Genomic DNA, 22,887 nt, shown 5'->3' on the forward strand with positions numbered 1-22,887 from the left:
TAAGAGTAGTTGATCTAAGGATCGACTGCTCTCAAACAGGCTGTTTGGAATATGTTGCTTTGATCAGAACTGCTGCAAATGAGCCTGTGTATTCTGATGGCTGGGCAGTCCCACTGTCAGAATACAATAGTGCAGCGTGGAGGATTTCCCCATCCACCTTGAATGTGTGGATGGGGGAATCTGTTTAGTTTTTCATAATCAGCCTGCTGGCTGTTAAAAAAAAAAAGAAAACTGATACGTGTATGGCCAGGCTTAGACAGGGGTATTAAGCAGGACCCTAAATATTCTAGGTATGTATGAAATTTCTTTACAAAAATGAAGAACATAATCAAGGATGCAGAGCCAAGTACAGTATATCAACAGAGTGTGCCCACAACCACCCCAAACTAATCTAGTAAAGAAATGGTACAATATGGTGGGCCCTAAAATCCTATAACCAAGTCTCTGTTTTGAGAATATCAGCATATCATATGTCACACCTGGAGCAACAATTTGCACACCTTAAAATTCCAAGTTCAGATGTATGCTTGGTTTATGAAAGCATGTTGGCAACAGATATATGTCTTGCAACTCTGTACATGTACTGCTATACAGAACTGATACAATGTTGCACAGACAGTAATTCTTTGTTTCACAAGTTTACTGGACTGAAACTCTTTAAGCCCCATTCCCACTAGGCGTAGGGGGATCACGTGTTCCCCCTGGATTTTGTTTTCATTTTAAGGGGCTGCCCTACATGTGATTAATGCACCAAAGAAGCTCCCTCACCTTTTTGGGTGGTAAGTACCGCATGTTTCTTTACCACACGTTTGTTGTGCATTTTGCTGCATGACAAAAAGTGTGGCTGCTAGCTGTGTTAGGAGAGTGATAAAGAAATAATGGCACCGCAAGCACAATGCACACTTGTGTGAATGGAGCCTACAGATCACCTAAGGTAAACATTGGAGTTCTGTTGCTGCAACATTGTATCTGTATAGCACTTCTATATTCACTCTCTGTAATCGCTGATTCATTACAGGACAATTCTGCCATGACAAATTCCTTTCAATTTAAAGAGGAACTGCAGTCTGCTCACATAATTTGTAATAAAAACATATTTGCCATTCTGAAGCTCCCCTCCAACCACTTTGCATATTATTTTATCTATACTGTGATTCTGTACTTGCCAAATATGCTGCAGAAATCCCCCTTCACTAAGTCTGGCTGCAGCCATTTTAACTGTGGGCAGCTGAAGCTGCTGCCTGTTCACTTCCTGGATTTACACAAACACACAGAGGCACACAGACACACAGACACAAACACACATACACACACACACACACACACACACACACACACACAGACAGACAGACACACACACTCACACCACTGCTTGCCTGCACATTTCACCTCTCTGAGTACTCGTGGACCTCTGCAGTCTCCTGTTATCTCCAACCCCATCCAGCCCCCTCCAGCTTTGCAGCTCTCATTGGCTCACCTATGACTCATCCCCCCTCCCTTGCTGGCAAACTCTCACAAGAGTTAGAGAGAGAGCTGTTCATGATGTGATAAGCCTAGGATTTTTTCCAGACAAGAAAGAGGAAGGGCTGCATAAGGTATTTACTGGCAGAAAGAAAAAATGTTTTACTATTCAAAGTTAAAATAACAAGGGCAGAGGATTTAATAGATGGAAAGATGAAAAAAATTACTGAAGGTTAGCTTTAAGTGTAAGTATAGCCAAAAAAATTATTTTAGTTTTGGATTGACTATGAAAAGATTAACATAGAGCTAAAGGCAAAACTTTTTTTTTTTTTTTTTTTTTTTCATTTTGTATAGACTAGGGTAAAAGGTTAAAACCCTTGTTTTTTTTTTTTTTTTTTGCTATCTGTGTCCCATTAGGAAGATTTACCTTCACTTTTCTGTCCCAAAGTGAAAACAGAGAGTGAGAGGCCATCCCTGCAAATTAAGGGATTCCCTCGGGCAAGGGAGGGCTGGCAGCCTTAGGCCTAGGGGGCAAGTCCAGTCAAGTGGCCCATTGAACCACTGAATCAGCTCACCATTAGGGATGATCGAACGGTTCGGGTCCACCATCGGTTCGGCCCGAACATTGGGTGTTCGAGGTTCGGCCGAATTTAGAACTTTTTGCCCAAAAAGTTCGGAATTCGGCAACCAGAACCGCCCAAAATGCAATGCTTCAGGAAATGGGCTTTAAAAGCCCGTGATTGGACCAGAACCATTAGCAAAAGCCAATTGAGGGGGCAGAAGAATGCTAGGAATGTGATTGGAGTGACTAGGGGGTCCCTAGACCAATCATTAGTGAATACGCCCCCCAGTATATAAGATCGCCCCCGCCATATTCCCAGCATTGTTATACTGGACATGGAAGAGAGTGGAAGCAGTTCTGTTAATTTTACTTTAAAAGTGTCATTTAGCTATTTTTAGTGTGAGGAAAGGGATATCTAGTGTAGTTAGAGTGCTCCTTTACACTTAAGTTAGCTTCAAAAATTTAGTTTCTGTAGGGAAAGTGTTAAGTGTCAGGGGACCGTAGTGTAGTGTAGGGTTAACTGACAGTGACTGCTATGGCAGGGTGACAAAACCCTTCCATAGCAGGGTGACCGCTATAGAGAAATGATCATTTCTCTGCTTCGGAACAGGAATGTGGCTTCTCACCAGCAAGCATTTTTTAATGCTGCAGGGGCTGCCACTGCCAGTGCTTTTTTGAGGACATGTTTGATGTCAGACATGACATCTGAATATGTGTATAGGGGGTATATATAGACATATATGTCTGAATATATACCCCTAGACATATATAGGTGTGATAGTAGCAGAAATAAATGCTTGCGCTAATGAAATCATTTACAGTAATATATTTCTGCTACTATCACACCTATATATGTCTAGGGGTATATATTCAGACATATATGCCTATATATACCCCCTATACACATGTTCAGATGTTTTGCCTGCCTCAAAAGAACCCCAAAAAATGCCAAAAAAACGCTAGTGTCAAAAAAAAAAATGCCCAGGTGTGTTTTTGCTGGCATTTTTTGGGGGGTTTTGGAGGCAGGCAAAACATCAGAACTTGTGCACAGTACCACTATACACAAGTTCAGATGTTTTGCCTGCCTCAAAAGAACCCCAAAAAATGCCAAAAAAAACGCTAGCGTTAAAAAAAAAATGCCCAGGTGTGTTTTTGCTGGCATTTCTTGGGGGGTTTTGGAGGCAGGCAAAACATCAGAACTTGTGCACAGTACCACTATACACAAGTTCAGATGTTTTGCCTGCCTCAAAAGAACCCCAAAAAATGCCAAAAAAAACGCTAGCGTCAAAAAAAAAAATGCCCAGGTGTGTTTTTGCTGGCATTTTTTGGGGGGTTTTGGAGGCAGGCAAAACATCAGAACTTGTGCACAGTACCACTATACACAAGTTCAGATGTTTTTCCTGACTGCAAAGAACCCAAAAAAATGCCTGCTATTAAACCGGCAAGGTGTTACAGCAGAGAAGCCATATTCCTGTGCTTAAAGTTTTCTAATACAAACGATCTTTTTTTTTATGGTTCTGGACATGCTACAGAGCTGAAACTTCACAGGTACACCTTTTAGACCCCCCAGACACAAAATCACACAAAAAAAAGTTCTTAAAAATTGTCATTTTTGATAAAAAAGCCAATTATTGAAAAATTAAAAAAAAAAAAAAAAAAAAAAAAAAAAGAGATTTTTTGATTTTTACTTTGGATTTAGTATCTGGGGGGTCTAAAAAGTGTACATGTGAAGTTTCAGCTCTGTAGCATGTCCAGAACCCCCCAAAAATTAGCATTTTCTTATAATTTTTATTAGAACAGGAATACGGCTTCTCTACGGCGCTTTTTCTTGCATTTATCGGGCATTTTTGGAGGCAGGCATGACTTTTTTTGGATTTAGTGTCTGGGGGGTCTAAAAAGTGTACCTGTGAAGTTTCAGCTCTGTAGCATGTCCAGAACCAGAAAAAAAAGATAATTTTTCAGTAGAGCAGGGATGGTGGGACCCCTCTTTTACACTTATATGATCTTTTTTTGGGGTTCTGGACATGCTACAGAGCTGAAACTTCACAGGTACACCTTGTAGACCCCCCAGACACAAAATCACACAAAAAAAGTTCTTAAAAATTGTCATTTTTGATAAAAAAGCCAATTATTGAAAAATTAAAAAAAAAAAAAAAAAAAAAAAAAAAAGAGATTTTTTGATTTTTACTTTGGATTTAGTATCTGGGGGGTCTAAAAGGTGTGCATGTGAAGTTTCAGGTCTGTAGCATGTCCAGAACCAGAAAAAAAAGATCGTTTGTATTAGAAAACTTTAAGCACAGGAATATGGCTTCTCTGCTGTAACACCTTGCCGGTTTAATAGCAGGCATTTTTTTGGGTTCTTTGCAGTCAGGAAAAACATCTGAACTTGTGTATAGTAGTACTGTGCACAAGTTCTGATGTTTTGCCTGCCTCCAAAATTCCCCAAAAAATGCCAGCAAAAACACACCTGGGCATTTTTTTTTTTGACGCTAGCGTTTTTTTTTGGCATTTTTTGGGGTTCTTTTGAGGCAGGCAAAACATCTGAACATGTGTATAGGGTGTATATATAGGCATATATGTCTGAATATATACCCCGAGACATATATAGGTGTGATAGTAGCAGAAATATATTACTGTAAATGATTTCATTAGCGCAAGCATTTATTTCTGCTACTATCACACCTATATATGTCTAGGGGTATATATTCAGACATATATGTCTATATATCCCCCCTATACACATGTTCAGATGTTTTGCCTGCCTCAAAAGAACCCCAAAAAATGCCAAAAAAAAACGCTAGCGTCAAAAAAAAAAATGCCCAGGTGTGTTTTTGCTGGCATTTTTTGGGGAATTTTGGAGGCAGGCAAAACATCAGAACTTGTGCACAGTACTACTATACACAAGTTCAGATGTTTTTCCTGACTGCAAAGAACCCAAAAAAATGGCTGCTATTAAACCGGCAAGGTGTTACAGCAGAGAAGCCATATTCCTGTGCTTAAAGTTTTCTAATACAAACGATCTTTTTTTTTCTGGTTCTGGACATGCTACAGACCTGAAACTTCACATGCACACCTTTTAGACCCCCCAGATACTAAATCCAAAGTAAAAATCAAAAAATCTCTTTTTTTTTTTTTTTTTTTTTAATTTTTCAATAATTGGCTTTTTTATCAAAAATGACAATTTTTAAGAACTTTTTTTGTGTGATTTTGTGTCTGGGGGGTCTTAAAGGTGTACCTGTGAAGTTTCAGCTCTGTAGCATGTCCAGAACCCCAAAAAAAGATCATATAAGTGTAAAAGAGGGGTCCCACCATCCCTGCTCTACTGAAAAATTATCTTTTTTTTCTGGTTCTGGACATGCTACAGAGCTGAAACTTCACAGGTACACTTTTTAGACCCCCCAGACACTAAATCCAAAAAAAGTCATGCCTGCCTCCAAAAATGCCCGATAAATGCAAGAAAAAGCGCCGTAGAGAAGCCGTATTCCTGTTCTAATAAAAATTATAAGAAAATGCTAATTTTTGGGGGGTTCTGGACATGCTACAGACCTGAAACTTCACATGCACACCTTTTAGACCCCCCAGATACTAAATCCAAAGTAAAAATCAAAAAATCTCTTTTTTTTTTTTTTTTTTTAATTTTTCAATAATTGGCTTTTTTATCAAAAATGACAATTTTTAAGAACTTTTTTTGTGTGATTTTGTGTCTGGGGGGTCTAAAAGGTGTACCTGTGAAGTTTCAGCTCTGTAGCATGTCCAGAACCAGAAAAAAAGATCATATAGGTGTTAAAGTTAAAGGAGGCTCCCGAACCACATCCCTGTTCTACTGAAAAATTATCTTTTTTTTTTTCATGGTTCTGGACATGCTACAGAGCTGAAACTTCACATGCACACCTTTTAGACCCCCCAGATACTAAATCCAAAGTAAAAATCAAAAAAAATCTCTTTTTTTTTTTTTTTTTAATTTTTCAATAATTGGCTTTTTTATCAAAAATGACAATTTTTAAGAACTTTTTTTTGTGTGATTAATAGTCCCTGGGGCATGACCCAGAACCCTAGGCACTTTTTAGGGGCATTTATTGGGTTTTAGGGCTTAAAAATGGTGTTTTTTGATTACAGAAGTTCGGGTCCCATTGATTTCAATGGGGTTCTGAAATCCGAACCGAACTTTCGTGAAGTTCGGGTGTTCTGGTCGAACCGAACTTTTCAAAAGTTCGATCATCCCTACTCACCATCCATGCCCACCTGGTTTTATAATGGATATTGTTGTTATGAAGCAAGACAAACATGATGCAATATGGAAACATAATTTCATGTTAATAGCATGAAAAGGAGGCTTAACAAAAATACATGACATTATGCCAGGCGGGCCTAGGAAGCTAGAAAAACAGTATTTCTCCTGCACTCGAGTGGCCTAGGAAGCTCCTGTTGGGCGGAGATCACTCTGCCTGACAGGGAAGTGACTGTGTTAGTATTGTACTGGCCGGGTGCAGGAGCGTACTCTGCACACTCATACCGCTCCACTGCAGCTCTGCAAATATAACATTGTGTAGAGGCAACTGGCAGCTGTGTACAGTGTCTGGCCTCTACAATAATCCAGCCCTAATAATCCTTTTTACCCAGGCATCAGAGCAACCCGGGGGGCGATTGCCACCCTGCCCCACTTCCTAGTCCTCCCCTTCCCTCGGGGGCCCCACGTCACCAGAACTAGTGTCCCCTTTGGAAGATTTCCCCTCTGTTGCTATTCTTGGGACAACCCAAAATTTTAAATTTTCTTTTACATTCACATTCAATGATGATAGTAAACAGAACAAATAGAGAGGTTGACTATCCCTAGTGGGGGTACAGACAGCTATACAATCTGATCAATGTTCTAATCTGTCTTAACTCTATCCAAAACTAAAAAAACAAAGTTTTGCTTTTAGTTAAAATGTAAAACCTCTAATATCCCCAATCTTGTGACTCATATTTCTGTTGTTTGTTTAGTGTGGTTTGACGCTTTGAGGTTTATACATCAAAACTCCATCAAAATCTCTAAAAAAAATAATAAAAAAAAACTCTAATATGTTGTTTCTTACTGTTTGTGTTCTGCTGGGGGGATTGTCTTCACTTTCTGGCCTGCAGATACAACAGAAATGAGAGGTAATCTTTTAAAAGTGAAGGGAATTCCCATCTCAGAGATTTGTCACTTACATATTTGTACCCATATGTGTGCTCAGAGTTAACAAAGGGGTGTATCTCACCAGCAGGGAAACCGATAGCAATAAATAAATCAAACCAACAAAAATAAAAAATAAAATAAAATGAAAAATGACAGAGGCTCTTACCCTTACCCACCATATCTAAAACTAAAAAGTATTTTGCCTTAAAGTGATTCTAAACAGAGAAATGTTAACTGCCCGAAATCATTCACACAAATTACATATTTTCTGCCACTATATTTTGCTTTTTTTTTTTTTTTTTTTTTACAAATCTTCTAAGTACCTGGTTCCTGCAGCACTATTGTGTGGGCATCTGACCTTTCCTTTTTTTTTTTTTTTTTTTTGCATCTGCAGAGAAAGGTATTTGGGAGCGGCTTCTATGACTGCAGTATGAGTCTGTGTTTGCATAGCCCTGACTGGGGCTGTGCCAATCACATTACTTAAAAAAAAAAAACATTTTTAGCTTTCATTTTGTTCAGACAGCATCTTCATCCATGGCTCTTTTATACAATAAAGGATTTCATTTCATTCAAGCCTCTGGTGGTGTGCGTTCAACCTTTCTTCCGTATCTTACTTTACAGGTATTAGCAAATTAATTTAATACTGATTTATATTAAAAACTATGCTTTTTGTGAGTTTATTAATATTAGCATTCTTAGTTAATATAATCAATCTGAATACTAAATCCCACCCCCAGAGTGTTTAGCAATAGGAGGACATGGAGGAGGAGGAGGGAGGGAGTGTAATTTACCAATGTGTATATGCCCACATGTGTGACTCTATAGTCATATGGGATACACAGATAAGAAAAAGGAGGAAGGTAAGAGCTTAGAAGGGAACAGAAAATGGAACATGCTCAGTAGATGACAACAGCTGATTTACACAATTTTAGACTGCAGTGGTGACACAGAGAAAAGGAGAGGGCAACTGGAGGAAGGATAAACCAAGTATATTTCACTCTACACAAAACTCATGCTTTAGTGGCTTTGTGAGTATGCACACTTGGTTATATAGCTAAAAAAGCCAGAAAAAAATCGGACTCTGCAGGCCAAAGAGAGGGATATCCATGATTAGATAAAATACATGTTTTTTTTGTATCAAAATTAACCACTTAAGCCCCGGAGGATTTGGCTGCTAAACGACCAGAGGGTATTTTGCGATTCGGCACTGCGTGACTTTAACGGACAATTGCGCGGTCGTGCGACGCTGTACCTAAACGAATTTGGCGTCCTTTTTTTCCCACAAACAGAGCTTTCTTTTGGCGGTATTTGATCACCTGTGCGATTTTTTTTATATGAAATTCCCCCAAAAAAAATGTAAAAATCAAAATTTTTTAATATTTTCGGCCAAATTGTTTTATGCTACCTATGTTTGGTAAAAAAAATCGCAAAAAGCGTATTTTGATTGGTTTGCGCAAAAGTTATTGCGTTTACTAACAAAGGGAAAGATTTTTGTCATTTTTGTTGTTTTTTTTTTAACGCGTAATGGCGGCGATCTGCGATTTTTTTTGCGGTACTGCGACATTGCGGCGGAAAGATCGGACCCTTGACTGACATTTTTGACACTTTTGGGGTTACCAGTGACATTTCTACAGTAATCAGTGCTATATATATATGCACTGTTACTGTAAAAATACACTGGTAGTGAAGGGGTTAACTTTATTTGAGAGGGAGGGGCTGTGTGTGTCCCTAGGGGCGTGATTCTAACTGTGATTGGCTGTGGCTTCAACTGTATGCAGAGTGATCAATGGATCTACATAGTAGATCCATGTGATCATCTCTCATACAGAGAGGAGAATGACAGGCAGCTTGTTTACACAAGCTGCCTGACTTTCTCCCTCTCCCCCGCCGATCGCAGAGTGGCCGGCGGCGATCGGGTCCGCCGGTCACACGCGCGGGGGGGGGGGTCCGTGACCACGCGGGAGCGGGAGCGCGCCTCCGGCGGCGCGCGCTCGCTCCCTAAACCCTCACAGGCGAGCGACGTAGACCTACGTCACTTTGCCTGTGAGGGGCTGACCGCCGCCGTAGATAGTCGTGCGGCGGTCGGCAAGTGGTTAAGTAAAAACAATACAAATGTCAGTTGAATAAAAACAACCCCCTAAGGCAGAGGTCTTCAAATATGGCCCTCCAGTTGTTCAGAAACTACAATTCCCATCATGCCTAGTCATGTCTGTGAATGTCAGAGTTTTACAATGCCTCATGGGATGTGTAGTTCCACAACAGCTGGAGGGCCGCAGTTTGAGGATCCCTGCCCTAAGGGAAGAATATTGTGACTAGTTATGAGCCGAACACCCCCCCTGTTCGGTTCACACCAGAACATCTTGAACAGGGGAAATGTTCAAGCGAACATGCAAACTCTATTAAAGTCTATGGGACACAAACATGAAAAATCAAAAGTCCTAATTTTAAAGGCTTAAATGCAAGTTAGTGGCCCAAAAAAGTGTATGGGGAGCTGGGTACTGCCCTGGGGGACATGAATCAATGCAAAAAAAAAGAAAAAATTAAAACAATTGTTTTTACAAGATCAGTGATTTTAATAATTCTTAAAGTGAAACCTCACGATTGCAAGCCTGGTATTCTACCAGCTACGCCACCATCAAGCACACTTTGGTTGAACACACTTTCCCTGCCTAACTAACTAACTCCTATCTCACCCTACACACAGTGGATGTGATAGAAGTTAGGAAGAGTGTGATCAGCTTAAACGGGCTTAACGGTGGTGGTAGGTGGTAGAATACCAGGCTTGCAATGAGAGGGCTGTGGGTTTGAATCCCCAGCCAGCAGGTGATTTACTGGAATTCATAGGTCAGAGTCCACGATAATGCGGGAACTCGAAGTTCCACAAAGAAGTCAATTTATTTGACGAATGAGCGAACAGCCAATGTTTGTTTAATATCTTTTTATTCAGAAAAAAAGAACATAGTATTACAACGATAAGACAGTCATGTAAGCAACAAAAATAACAGTTTCTGAGAGTACAAGGTGACACACTTATGAGTCAGGACACCAAGATCACACAATCAATCTATAAAGGTATGGATGTGACGTTGTTTACTCGCCTGGGACCGAGTCATGTAAGACATCAGTAAAACGGTGTCAAGCAGTGATGGAATCCAAGATGTAAACGGGGATAAAACCGTCAAGTAATAGTCCTAATATAGGTATAGGAATAATAGAAAAGGAGAGATTAAAGGAAGAGGTGAGATGTTTAGGAAACAGAGAGAGAGAGAGAGGGAATATGCATAGAAGAGGTGGAAGAGAGAGGGAAGGAGAGAATGGGGGGGGAGGGGGGGGAGTGGCCGGACAGCAGTGGAGCATGTTTCTGTAAAAAGGATCAGTCCCTGCAACTAATAACAGCCAATGTTACGACTCAAACTCAAAGCTCATCCCTAATTGTGACCAGTCTGATGAGCACTACAGCTGCAAGAAAAAGTATGTGAACCCTTTGGAATGATATAGATTTCTGCAAAAATTGGTCATAAAATGTGATCTGATCATCATCATCTAAGTCACAACAATAGTGCTGACCTCAATCCGATGAGATGCTGTGGCATGACCTCAAGAAAGCGATTCACACCAGACATCCCAAGAATATTGCTGAACTGAAACAGTTCTGTAAAGAGGAATGGTCAAGAATTACTCCTGACCATTGTGCACGTCTGATCTGCAACTACAGGAAACATTTGGTTGAAGTTATTGCTGCCAAAGGAGGTTCAACCAGTTATTAGCCACTTGCCGACCAGTCACGTTGACTGTACTGCGGCAAAGTGGCTCGTTCCCATCCAGCGACATAGACCTACGTCGCTGGGCTCCTCCCCTTGTGGGCGGCGCGTGCGCGTGCGCCGCCGGAGGCTCGCTCCCACTGTATTCAGTCACAGCGGGAGTCGGGCCAGAGGAGGAGCGGCGGTGATCACTGCCGCTCTTCCCCGATCGTCGGGGAAACGAGTCTGGAGATCTCCTAAGTGACAGACAGGGTCAGATTGCAGGGTTCAGCATAGCTGAACCTGCGATCTGTCCCTGTGTCACTCAGTCACCTCCCCCCACACACGTTAGTAAGCACCAGGCATACATAAACCCCTCCCTCTCCAATAAAATTAACCCCTTCCCTGCCAGTGTCATTTTTACAGTAACAGTGCATATGTATAGCACTGATTACTGTAGTAATGTCACTGGTACCCCCAAAAGTGTCAAAAATGTCAGTCAAGGGTCCGATCTGTCTGCCGCAATGTCGCAGTCCCCTCAAAAAAAATCGCAGATCGCTGCCCTTACTCGTTAAAAAAAACCCACCAAAAATGACAGAAATCTTTCCCTTAGTTAGTAAACGCAATAACTTTTGGGCAAACCAATCAAAATTCGCTTATTGTGATTTTTTTACCAAACATAGGTAGCAGAAAACAAATTGGCCAAAAATTTTAAAAAATTTAGATTTTTACATTTTTTTGGGGGGGAATTTCATTTAAAAAAAAGTGAAAAATATTGTTATTTTTTCAAAATTTACGCTCTTTTTTTGTTTATAGCGCAAAAAGTAAAAATCGCACAGGTGATCAAATACCACCAAAAGAAAGCTCTGTTTGTGGGAAAAAAAAGGACGTAAATTTGGTTTAGGTACAGCGTTGCACGACCGCGCAATTGTCAGTTAAAGTCGCACAGTGCCAAATCGCAAAAAGTGGCCTGGACGTAAGTCAGTAAAATCCTCCGGTGGTAAAGTGGTTAAATCCAAGGGTTCACATACTTTTTCCACCTGCACTGTGAATGTTTACATGGTGTGTTCAATAAAAACATGGGAACATTTCATTCTTTGTGTGTTATTAGTTTAAGCAGACTGTGATTGTCTATTGTTGTGACTTAGATGATGATCAGATCACATTCCAAAGGATTTACATACTTTTTTCTTGCAGCTGTATATAAACTGTGGGTCTTCGGTGCTGACGTGTTTCACCAGTCACTTCCTCAGTGCTGCAAAGACCATATAGTACTCATCTATGAAAGAGAACAACATAATTTACAAACAATAGTCACAAACCGTGTATATTCCATATTTAAGTATTATATAACAGTGTGTAGATATAGAGAGAAACAAACCTCTAATGGTACACATGCAAAGAGTTTTCCATGGGCAGAAGCCGGGATCATATTAAAGGACAACCATCCAAGTTATCTCAGTTATTTCTAAAATCAGGTATATAGTATATAATGAGAGTTTTCCATAGTTGGGGTTTAATGACACTTTCAGCACACTTTAACTCTGCTTAGAACAGGATACATAAGACATTACGCTTATAAACGATTTACAAACATGCAAATGAAAAATAATAAGCAGTATTAGAAGGCCAATTTAGAATTCCATTTCGTAAGCTAGAAATTGCTTTCTAAGTTAAAATGACAACCTTGTTATAAAGTATTTAAAAAACTAAGCATATAGTTATAATATTACCAATACATCTAGAACAGCAATGCCATTCTGATTACCCAGTTATTTAAGATTACACTCTAAAAAAAATAAAAAAAATAAAACATTTAATACATTTCTCTTCGTAGGATTCATTGTACTGTAGATCTTTTTATTTTATATGACTTTTCCTTCAAGAGTTATAGTTTACTTTATTTCAATTAATTTTTGAAACCATTAGAAAGAAATGTGACAAATGTTTAATATCAGGCGTTTAGTCTACTTCTGTTTGATTCAAAATAATGTTGGATCCAAGAATCACTCAAAAAATAAATAAGACTTGGGTCTTCACTGGAGCCAAAACATTAGCAGGAGACACTTTTAACACAAAAGCGTGTTTCTTTAAACCCACAGATCGGCTTTCACAGCTGTTAGACTATACACAGCATTAGGACACAGTCTTTTATTCCAATAAAGAAAAAAGATTATATCACTCTTGAATGGTCTTAAAGAGGCAATCCATTCTAAAGAGAAACACTCATATAAAAAAGTTTTAATGACTATTGGATTTCTGTTCCAATGTTTCTTTTATAGTATAACTGCATGCTAGTAGCTGCCAGTGCCAGATTAGGAGTATCATGGGCCTGGTGCAGAGGATTTTGGTGAGCCTTTTTATGGAAATAAATAAAATGTAAATGCAAAATATTTTTTGTTAAAACAAATTCAAGTAAAGAGGGGCAGGAAGAGATAGGGTGAGAGAGAGAGGAGTACGAGGGGGTGAGAGAAAGAGGGGGTAAGAGTTGGGTGAGAGAGAGTGAGATGGATGAAAGAGAGGGTGTGAGAGAGAGAGGGAGGGGTGAAAGAGAGAGGGGGTGAGAGTGAGGTAAAAGAGCGAGGGGGGTGAGAGAGAGGGAGTGAGAGAGAGAAAAAGAGGGATGAGAGAAAGAGAGTGGCAAAGGGGGGGGGGTGAAAGAGAGGGGTGAGTGAGAGAGAAGGGGGTAGGAGAGAGGGGGTGATTCTGTGGGGGGCACAGCAGAGTACATTACATGGGTGGCACAGCAGAGTATGTTACATGGGGGGGGGCGAAGCACAGTACATTACATGGTAGGCACAGCACATTACAGCACATTACATGGTGGGCACTGCACAACACATTGTATGAGAGGCATTGCACAGCATATTACATGGTGGGCACTGCATAGCACAGCACAGCACATGAAATGGTAGGCACAGCACATGATATGGTGGGTACTCCAAAGCATATTCAATGGTGAGCATGGCACAGCACGTTACATGGTGGGCACAGCACAACACAGCACATGACATGTTGGACGCTGCACAGCACAGCACATGACATGGTAGGCACTACACAGCAAATGACATGGTGAGCACTGCACAGCAGATTACATGGTGGGCACTGCACATGACATGGTGAGCACTGCACATGACATGGTGAGCACTGCACAGCAGATTACATGGTGGGCACTGCACATGACATGGAGGGCACTGGTCAGCACTGATGGGCACTGATGTGCACTGATAGGCGGCACTGGTGGGAAATAATGGGCACTGGTGGGTGGCACTGGTGGGCGGCACTGATAGATGGCAATGATGGGCACTGGTGGGCAGCACTGATAGATGGCAATGGTGGGCAGCACTGATGGGGAGGGCACTGATGGGCTCCCTGAGCCCTGACTGCCATCCCTGGTTGCTATAGTGGGCATCCCTGGTGGTCATAGGTGGGCATCCCTGGTGGCTCCAGTGGCACCACCCCCAAGGGTCTGCGCTGGTAATCAATGCTCTGATTACCAGCACAGAACCCCCCTCAGGAGAGCCGCAGATTGGCTCTCCTTTACTCGTGCCTGTCAAGCACAAGCTGAGGAAAGCCGATCAACGGCTCTTCTTATTTACTATGTGACCAGCTGTGGTTGGTCACAGCTGATGACATGGTAAAGAGCCTACGTAGGTCTACGTCGCTCTCCTGAAGGCCGCTAGGGGGCGCTCATGCCCCCCCCCCCCCCATCGTCAGTAGGCTCTTTACCGAGATCGGAGATGCGGGGTGTCAGAGTGACAAACCGCAGCACTGATCGCCGCTCTGTGTGCCCCCCGGGGAACGTGCAGAGCGCATTATCCTGCTGGACGTCATATGACGGCAAGTCAGAATAATGCAACCACCTTCCCACCGTCAATTCCCTATAGGGCAGGCGGGAAGTGTTTAAAACTGCTATTACATCCAACACTACTCTCCCACTAGACTGAAAATGCTGCTGTCTCCTGTGCCCTCTGTGCTCATTCATCCAAAGTAAGGGCACTTTAATACAGGAATTGTGTTACCAGCCAAATCCCAAGGTGAAACCAGAGGCTGCAAAGCCTAAAAAAAGAAAACTGATGCAGCCATCACATCTAATGATTGGTAAGCTGCAACAAAAATAAAATATTTGGTTTTGGGTTTAATACCGCTTTAACTTGTGGTCACACCCTTCTAGCACCTCATGTGAAATATACAGTATGTAAATGCTGTTTGAATAGAGGAGAGAGCAGGGGGCCTCTGAGCCTGCAAGACTGCATTTTTTTGTCTGTGAAAGAAAATGTAAAAGCTGTGCTTGAAGATTTAAATCAGGATTTTGAAGAAAAACATCATGAAGAAACAAACTACTTTTTGGGTTGATTCCTAAAGGAATATTTCCTAGAGCTTAGTAAATGAGGTGAAGCTCCGCTGACACCCAATCATGTGCTTACCCTATAGGGCAGTGGTCAAAAGTACATAACCTACAGCATAGGAGCTGATTTACTAAAGGCAAATAGGCTATTCACTTTGCAAGGGGATTGTCACTTTGCAAGGGCATTTTCCCCAGAGCTTTGTGAATGAGAAAATGCTCTGCTGACTTTATCACCTAATCTTACAAGCAAACATTTTTTTTTTTCCTTACATGTGATTGGGTATTTTTGGGGGAATTTCCCTTGTACAGTGCAACCTTCCTTGCAAGATGAACAGCCCGTTTGCCTTTAACCTTCCTAGCGGTATTCCCGAGCGTGGCTCGGGGTTAAATTTCAGAGCCAAAAGCGGTAACCCCGAGCCACACTCAGGGTACCGCCAGAAGCATCGCTGGATCCTGAAAAAGAGGTTACTTACCTTGTCACCGGGATCCAGCGATGTATCTCAGCGGTATGCGGCGGCAGATCTTCCTCCCGATCCTCTCTGTGCCCCGGCTTCCGTCCCCTGCGACGTGAAATTCGCAGGGGGGTGGAACCGGCGGCCAATTCAAATGTAAAACACACCAAACACACTGATACAATTCAAAATAAAATAAATTCACATTACATTGCCCTCCAGTGCCCTTTCCTGCACTTTTACTGTACTTTTTGTGTGTATATATATATGTATATATATATATATATATATATATATATATATATATATATATACATATATACATATATACGTGTATATATATATATATATACGTATATATATATATATATATATATATATATATATATATATATATACGTATATATATATATATATATATATATATACGTATATGTACGTATATGTATATATATATATATGTATACATACATACTTTAACTTATTTATAGTTATTTATTATATTATAATTTATGATTTTGTGTCTCAAACTTTATCATATCCGAGATGTTATAAAGAAGAATGCACAGTAAAAAAAAAAAAATATGTAAATAGTTGGTTTGGGCTGCTCATTCTCAAGAATTAAATGCAAAATAATGGTACCGCTTTCAGCACCTAAAATCCGAAAGAATCATACCGCCAGGAAGGTTAATAAACATCCTTGTGTACTTACCTTTCTATTAATGTTTTCAACATAAGCCTCTTTTCTTTGCCATTTCACACTGTGAAAATGATATGTAGATATATATATATATATATATATATATATATATATATATATATATATATTTTTTTTTTTTTTTTTTCTTCCAAAAGGACCTAAGGCTGGCCAAACATTATACAATTTTCTGTACAATTTTTTTTTAAATTTACCTTCAACTATGTAGTACAAAGGCCTGTCTAATAGGATACAAGTGAATGTGTTGTTTAGCGTTGACCTCATATTATGTGGTTTGTGGTAAATCTAACAGAAAAATGTACAAGAAAATTGAACATGTATGGCCAGCCTAAGATTTGATCCCAGTCAGACCAGCTAAGCTAGGATTAGAAGTTTGTGATCTGAAGCCCAATGTAGCAGTCATTGGTTTCTGACACACCATTGCTACCCTGGGAGGTGGTGTGAGAATTTATTATCAGTTTACAGATGTTAACCACTTCTGGACCACCCGCCGCCTTTTTACTGCGGCAGGGTGGCACGGACAGGCAAAGAAACGTAGGTCTACGTCGCTCTCCTGAAGGCCGCAAGGGGGCACGCAAGCCCCCCCCCCGATCGTCAGCAGGGAAGCCGATGCGGGTGTCAGGTGCCGCCTGACAGCCATGATCTCTCCCCGTTGAGAGAGAAGGAAGGTTGGCTGTTGTAAACACAGCCGACCGTCCTTCTCCCTGCAATGGTCACAGAGCTCATGTGATCATTCTATATAGGATTGCATGTCTCTGGGATCATTTCACAAGTCCAACCCCCCCACAGTTAGAATCACTCCCCTAGGGTCACATTTAACTCCTTGATCACCTGTACTGTTAACCCCTTCCCTGCCAGTGTCATTATTACAGTAAGAGTGCATATTTTTTAGCACTGATTACTGTAGTAATGTCACTGGTACCCCCAAAATTGTCAAAAATGTCAGTTAGAGGTCCAATCTGCCCGCCGCAATGTCGCAGTCCCGCAAAAAATCGCAGATCGCTGCCATTACTAGTAAAAAAAAAAAACATTAAAAATGACATAAATCTTTTCTGTTGTTAGTAGATGCAATAACTTTTGCGCAAACCAATCAAAATACGCTTATTGCAATTTTTTTTTACCAAAAATATGTAGCAGAAAACAAATTGGCCTAAAATGTTAAATAATTTTGATTTTTACATTTTTTTTTTGAGAATGTCATTAAGCAGAATGTGAATAAAAATCGCACAGATGATCAAATACCACCAAAAGAAAGCGCTATTTGTGGGGGAAAAAAAAAGACGTAAATGTTGTTTGGGTACAGCGTTGCACGACCGTGCAATTGTCCGTTAAAGTAACGCAGTGCCGAATCACAAAATAGGGTCATTAAGGGGGCAAATCCTCCATTTATGTTCACATGTTTTTCCCCAACCAGTTTATTAAAAATAAGATCTTTCTCAAAAATTATAAAGTAGGAAGTCTCCCTTTTTGTTTTCTTTATTAAAATACTTTTTTGATGAAATGAGTTGTGAAATAATGACTAGATCCCAGTCTGCTTATGAGCTTATACAGAATGCACAGAGTGCAATTATACAGAGAAGATATATGCACCTCATTTGCAACAGAAAATGTATCATTTAAATATATTATTCAAACCTGTATACCAGGAAAAGACTAGATTATGACACTTCGCTTTGAACAGTATCAGTTTGAGAATGAAGAACATTCAATTTTTCCAAATAATATAGCAATTTAGATAATGTGAATCACTGGTTTATTAATTATAATAATTTTTGATCCTTGTTATTGAGTGAGATTTTGGGCTTTAACTTGGATTACATGGTGTTTGTATTAAGTCTCCAGGCTGTAGGAGGAATACTGCTGATTTTATAGTGCAGGGATTCAAACAAGATGATGTATCTGGGAAAATGTTGTTCAAGCTGTCTGATGTAAGGTACCATAACCACCTGAATTCCAGACGATTTTATCCCCTTCATGACCGGACATTTTATTACATTTTTTTTATTTATTATATTTGGCGCTGCGCTTCTTTAACTGGTAATTGTGCAGTCAGGCAATGCTGTACCCAAACAAAACAATATAATTTTTTCACATAAATAGAGCTTTTTTTTGGTGGTATTTTATCATCACTAGGTTTTTCATTTTTTTGTGATATAAACTAAAAAAGACCAACACTTTTGACCCCCCAAATCAAATTTCTTCATAAATTTTGGGCAAAATTTATTCTGCTACATGTCTTTGACAAAAAGAAAATCCCAATAAGTGTATCTTGATTGGTTTGTGTGAAATTTTAATTGTTTAATTGTTTTGATACTACTAATGGCACTGATCAGTGACTTATAATGGGACTGCAATAATGCCGCAGGCAATCTGACACTAACTGACGATTGGGGGGAACTGACTAACTGCCAGTGACATTAATACAGTGATAAGTGATAATAATATTCACTGTCACTATACTAATGACACTGGCTGGGTAGGGGTTAACTTCTGGAGCAGGGGTTGGGAACCTTTTTGGCTGAGAGAGCCATGAACACCACATATTTTCAAATGAAATTCCGTGAGAGCCATACACTATATTTCAGGGGTCGGGAACCTTTATTCAATATTCATATTCATGGGCTGCAGCTATACAGTGAGTAGATAGAGCCGTGTGAAAGTGCCTGGAGTCTGGTCGGGAAGAGAGCAGAGCAGGCAGGTATGCAATGAGGACGGAGTGGTGAAGCACCTGCAGGCCTGCGAGTGATGGAGGTGAGTATAGGCCCTGAGAAAATGGCGGCTGGCCGCTGAAGGCCTCAGAGGTGGATGTAAGAGGCAGCTCCCACGGGTTCCCGGGTGTCAGAGGGGAAGGCGATCGTGTCTGTCGGGGCACAGGGAGCGGATGGCAGGTCTCCTTACCAGGCGGTGATTGCCAAGGCCCTCAGATGCACAGCACATTAGTCGGCAGTGGTACTGCAAGTAGGCCGTGGGGTCCGTATCGCGGCAATCCGGTCACCCAGAGATGAACTGAGGGTAGGGGTGGGTAGCCCACAAAGTATACCGTCGATGGGTGCAGAAATCTCCTTGGCAACGAGCACAGCTACGTGGATGGCACTGGATTGAGTGGTAGACGCGGTGGAGCTCTGGGACTACACGTCCAGTGCGGATCACGTCCGGACATGCCCCCCTTTATTAAAGATTTATCTGCGAGCCAGATGCAGCCATCAAAAGAGCCACGTCTGGCTCGCAAGCCATAGGTTCCCTACCCCTGATCTAGAGTGATTAGGGGGATAAATGTGTGCCTAACTAAGTGTACTGTGTGTAAAGTGTGCTGCATTTGTTACTAGCTCTCTCAGTTTCTCATCCCTCCCATGAGAAACTAACAGATCGCTCCCTCTGTACAGAGCGCTGTGTTGTTTATCAACACAGAGCTCTGGGCTGTGATTGTACACAGCCAATCAGGTTTCAGCCATGAATCAGTAGCCGGTATTTGATGACAGGCTTCCGCTGTGTACAATCACAGTGGGTGCCGGGCGGAGGGGAGCTGACGTAGGCAGTGATGTACGGGTACGTCACTTTGCCTAACACAGCCGCTCGGCCACAGTACATTGCGGGCCGGCGGTCAGGAAGTGGATAGTAAAAGCACCTTATATGTGGACTCTTTATTTTAGACACTCATAGATACCTTCAAGGATGCCATATCCACAGTATACAGCTGAAGTATGCATCCCATTGGGGGAGATTTACTTAAACTGGAGCACTCAGAATCTGCTGCAGTTGTGCATAGTAACCAATCAGCTTCTAACATCAACTTGTTCGATTAGGCTTTGACAACAAAACCTGGAATCTGATTGGTTTCTACTGCATGCAGAGCTGCACCAGATTTAGCACTCTCCAATCTCAGTAAATCTTCCCCTTCTGTGTGATCTAGCATTAATGTGGTGTTTTATGTCAGAATATGGACTCTAAAATACATATTAGGCTTAATACACTGTTCTTAAAATGTGGAGTTCAAGGTTTTGGATACTAGAACATAAGGACTCTAAAAACAGTATTGTAGGAAGAATGACTGTCTTTTCTGCTAAAACTATATGGCCTAGTCATAAACTGTGGCGGTGGTTGCATTCCTCGAACAATTTAGAATGCAACATAATTAGTTCTGGATAGTTAGCCTAGAAAAGTGTAGTGTAACTGTCTGCTAATGTAATTCCTAAGTAAGGAATACCTGTAAGGCTAAATTTTAACCCCAAACCTAATTTCAAATAATTTCTGAGTATAACAAGGCAGATTATGTGCAAAAGATTTACAGAAGTCAATCCTTAGGCTTAACCATTTGCCCACCAGCCTCCGTAATTTTACTACGGCAGGTCGGCTCTATTATGCACAGCGACGTACCTGTACGTCACCTTGTGTAATAGACAGTGAGGGCGCCTGCAATTGGCCAAAGGGGGAACCAATCAGGGGGTCCGGCAGATGCAACTTTCGCCGGCCACCAGCGATCGTTCCCCATGGAGACAGAATAGCGGTCTGCCTATATAAACAAGGCAGACCGCTGTTTTGTCACAGATGAACACAGGGATCCTGTGTTCCTTCTATTTAGGAACACAGATCTTTGTGTTCATCTATTGAGTACATCCCCCACACAGATAGAAAGCACCCCCTAGGAGCACACTTAATCCTTTGATCGCGCCTGGTGTTAACCCCTTCCCTGCCAGTGTCATTAGTACAGTGACAGTGCATATTTTTTAGCACTGATTACTGTAGTAATGTCACTGGTCCCCTCAAAAGTGTCAGTTAGGTGTCCGATCTGTCTGCCACAATATCGCAGTCCCACTAAAAAACGCTGATCGCCGCCATTACTAGTAAATAAATAAATAAATAAAAATGACATAAATCTATCGCCTAGTTTGTAGACGTGATTTGCGCAAACCAATTAATATACACTTACTTCGATTTTTTTTACCAAAAATATGTGGCAGAATACATATTGGCCTAAAGTGATAAAAAAAAATCAAATTGGATATGTTTTATAGCAGAAAGTAAAAAATGTTTTTTTTTTTTTCAGAATTGTCGCTTTTTTTGTTTATAGCGCAAAAAATAAAAACCACAGAGGTGATCAAATACCACCAAAAGAAAGCTCTATTTGTGGGGAAAAAAAGACATCAATTTTATTTGGGTACAGCGTCGCACGTCCGCGCAATTGTCAGTTAAACGAATGCAGTGCCGTATTGCAAAAAATGGCCTGGCTATTAAGAGGTAAAACCTTCCGGTCCTTAAGTGGTTAATAGAGGTGTAAAAGCATTTAGATGTGTCAATATGTTTCAATACCTGTTTTAAATACAATAAACAAAGTAATGAATTACCTGGATATACAGTATCTAGAAGAATGTATAGGATTACCCCCCCCCCCCCCAAATACTTACCTGAGTCTTTTGTGCCCATCTGCAGCAGCTATTCTTCTCTCTTTCTGTATACACAGGAGACTCTGCTGTGCAATTCCTGTATAGAGAGAGCTGGGGGCGTGGCCAAGCCATGCTGTTGTGAGTCACAGACGCTGACAGCTCGGGTCGGGAGCATGAAATCCACGAGTGCCCCCATAGGAAGCGACTTTCTATGTGGGCACTCAGGAAAAAGGAGGAGCCAAGAGTGGCAGTGGGAAACTGCAGAAGAGAAGGTAAGAGGCTGCTCTGTGCAAAACCATTCACAAAAAATATGTAGCAGAAAAGAAATTGGCCTAAAATGTTAAAAAATTTTGATTTTTACATATTTTTTTATGTAGTTGTTTTAAAATTGTCGCTCTTTTTTTGTTTATAGCTCAAAAAGTAAAAATTGCACAGGTGATCAAATACCACCAAAAGAAAGCTCTTTTTGTAGGAAAAAAAGGGCGTGAATTTCATTTGGGTACAGCGTTGCACAACCGCGCAATTGTCCGTTAAATTCACTCAGTGCCGAATCGCAAAATAGGCCCTGGTCTTTGAGCTTTCAAATCCTCCGGGGCTTAAGGGGTTAAGATGTGATAAAACTGCTGTGGCAAGTGGTTTTTACTTTAGTAAGACCACATTTGGAATTCTGTGTCCATTTCTGGAGACCTCATCTACAAGCAGTTCTTGCTAAGATGAATAAAATAATGCATGGTCTGAAGGATAAAAACACCTACCTCTAATAAAGTTTATAAAAAAAATAGTATAATTTATAAACTGTTACTTTATACCATAGAAACCCCTTTATCAGTTCATTAGGGTGTCATCTTGACATTAAAATTGCTCTGGGCTTCCCTGGTCATGTGAGCCTAGGCATCGGGTCATGGCATCTCAGCTGCAAAGCAGGCTCAGTGTTCCAGGAGAGCTGCTGACTGGTCTGCTCTCCAAGTCTCCTCAACTGAGATCAGTGTGAACAAGGGCTTAGGCGTAATAGCATGTGAGCAGCCACCAGGATTGCTTGCAAGACAGGTGTTCAAGTTTTTTTTTTC

The sequence above is a fragment of the Pelophylax lessonae genome (genome assembly GCF_965119305.1).
Source record: "Pelophylax lessonae genome assembly, chromosome: 3".
NCBI lineage: Eukaryota > Metazoa > Chordata > Amphibia > Anura > Ranidae > Pelophylax > Pelophylax lessonae.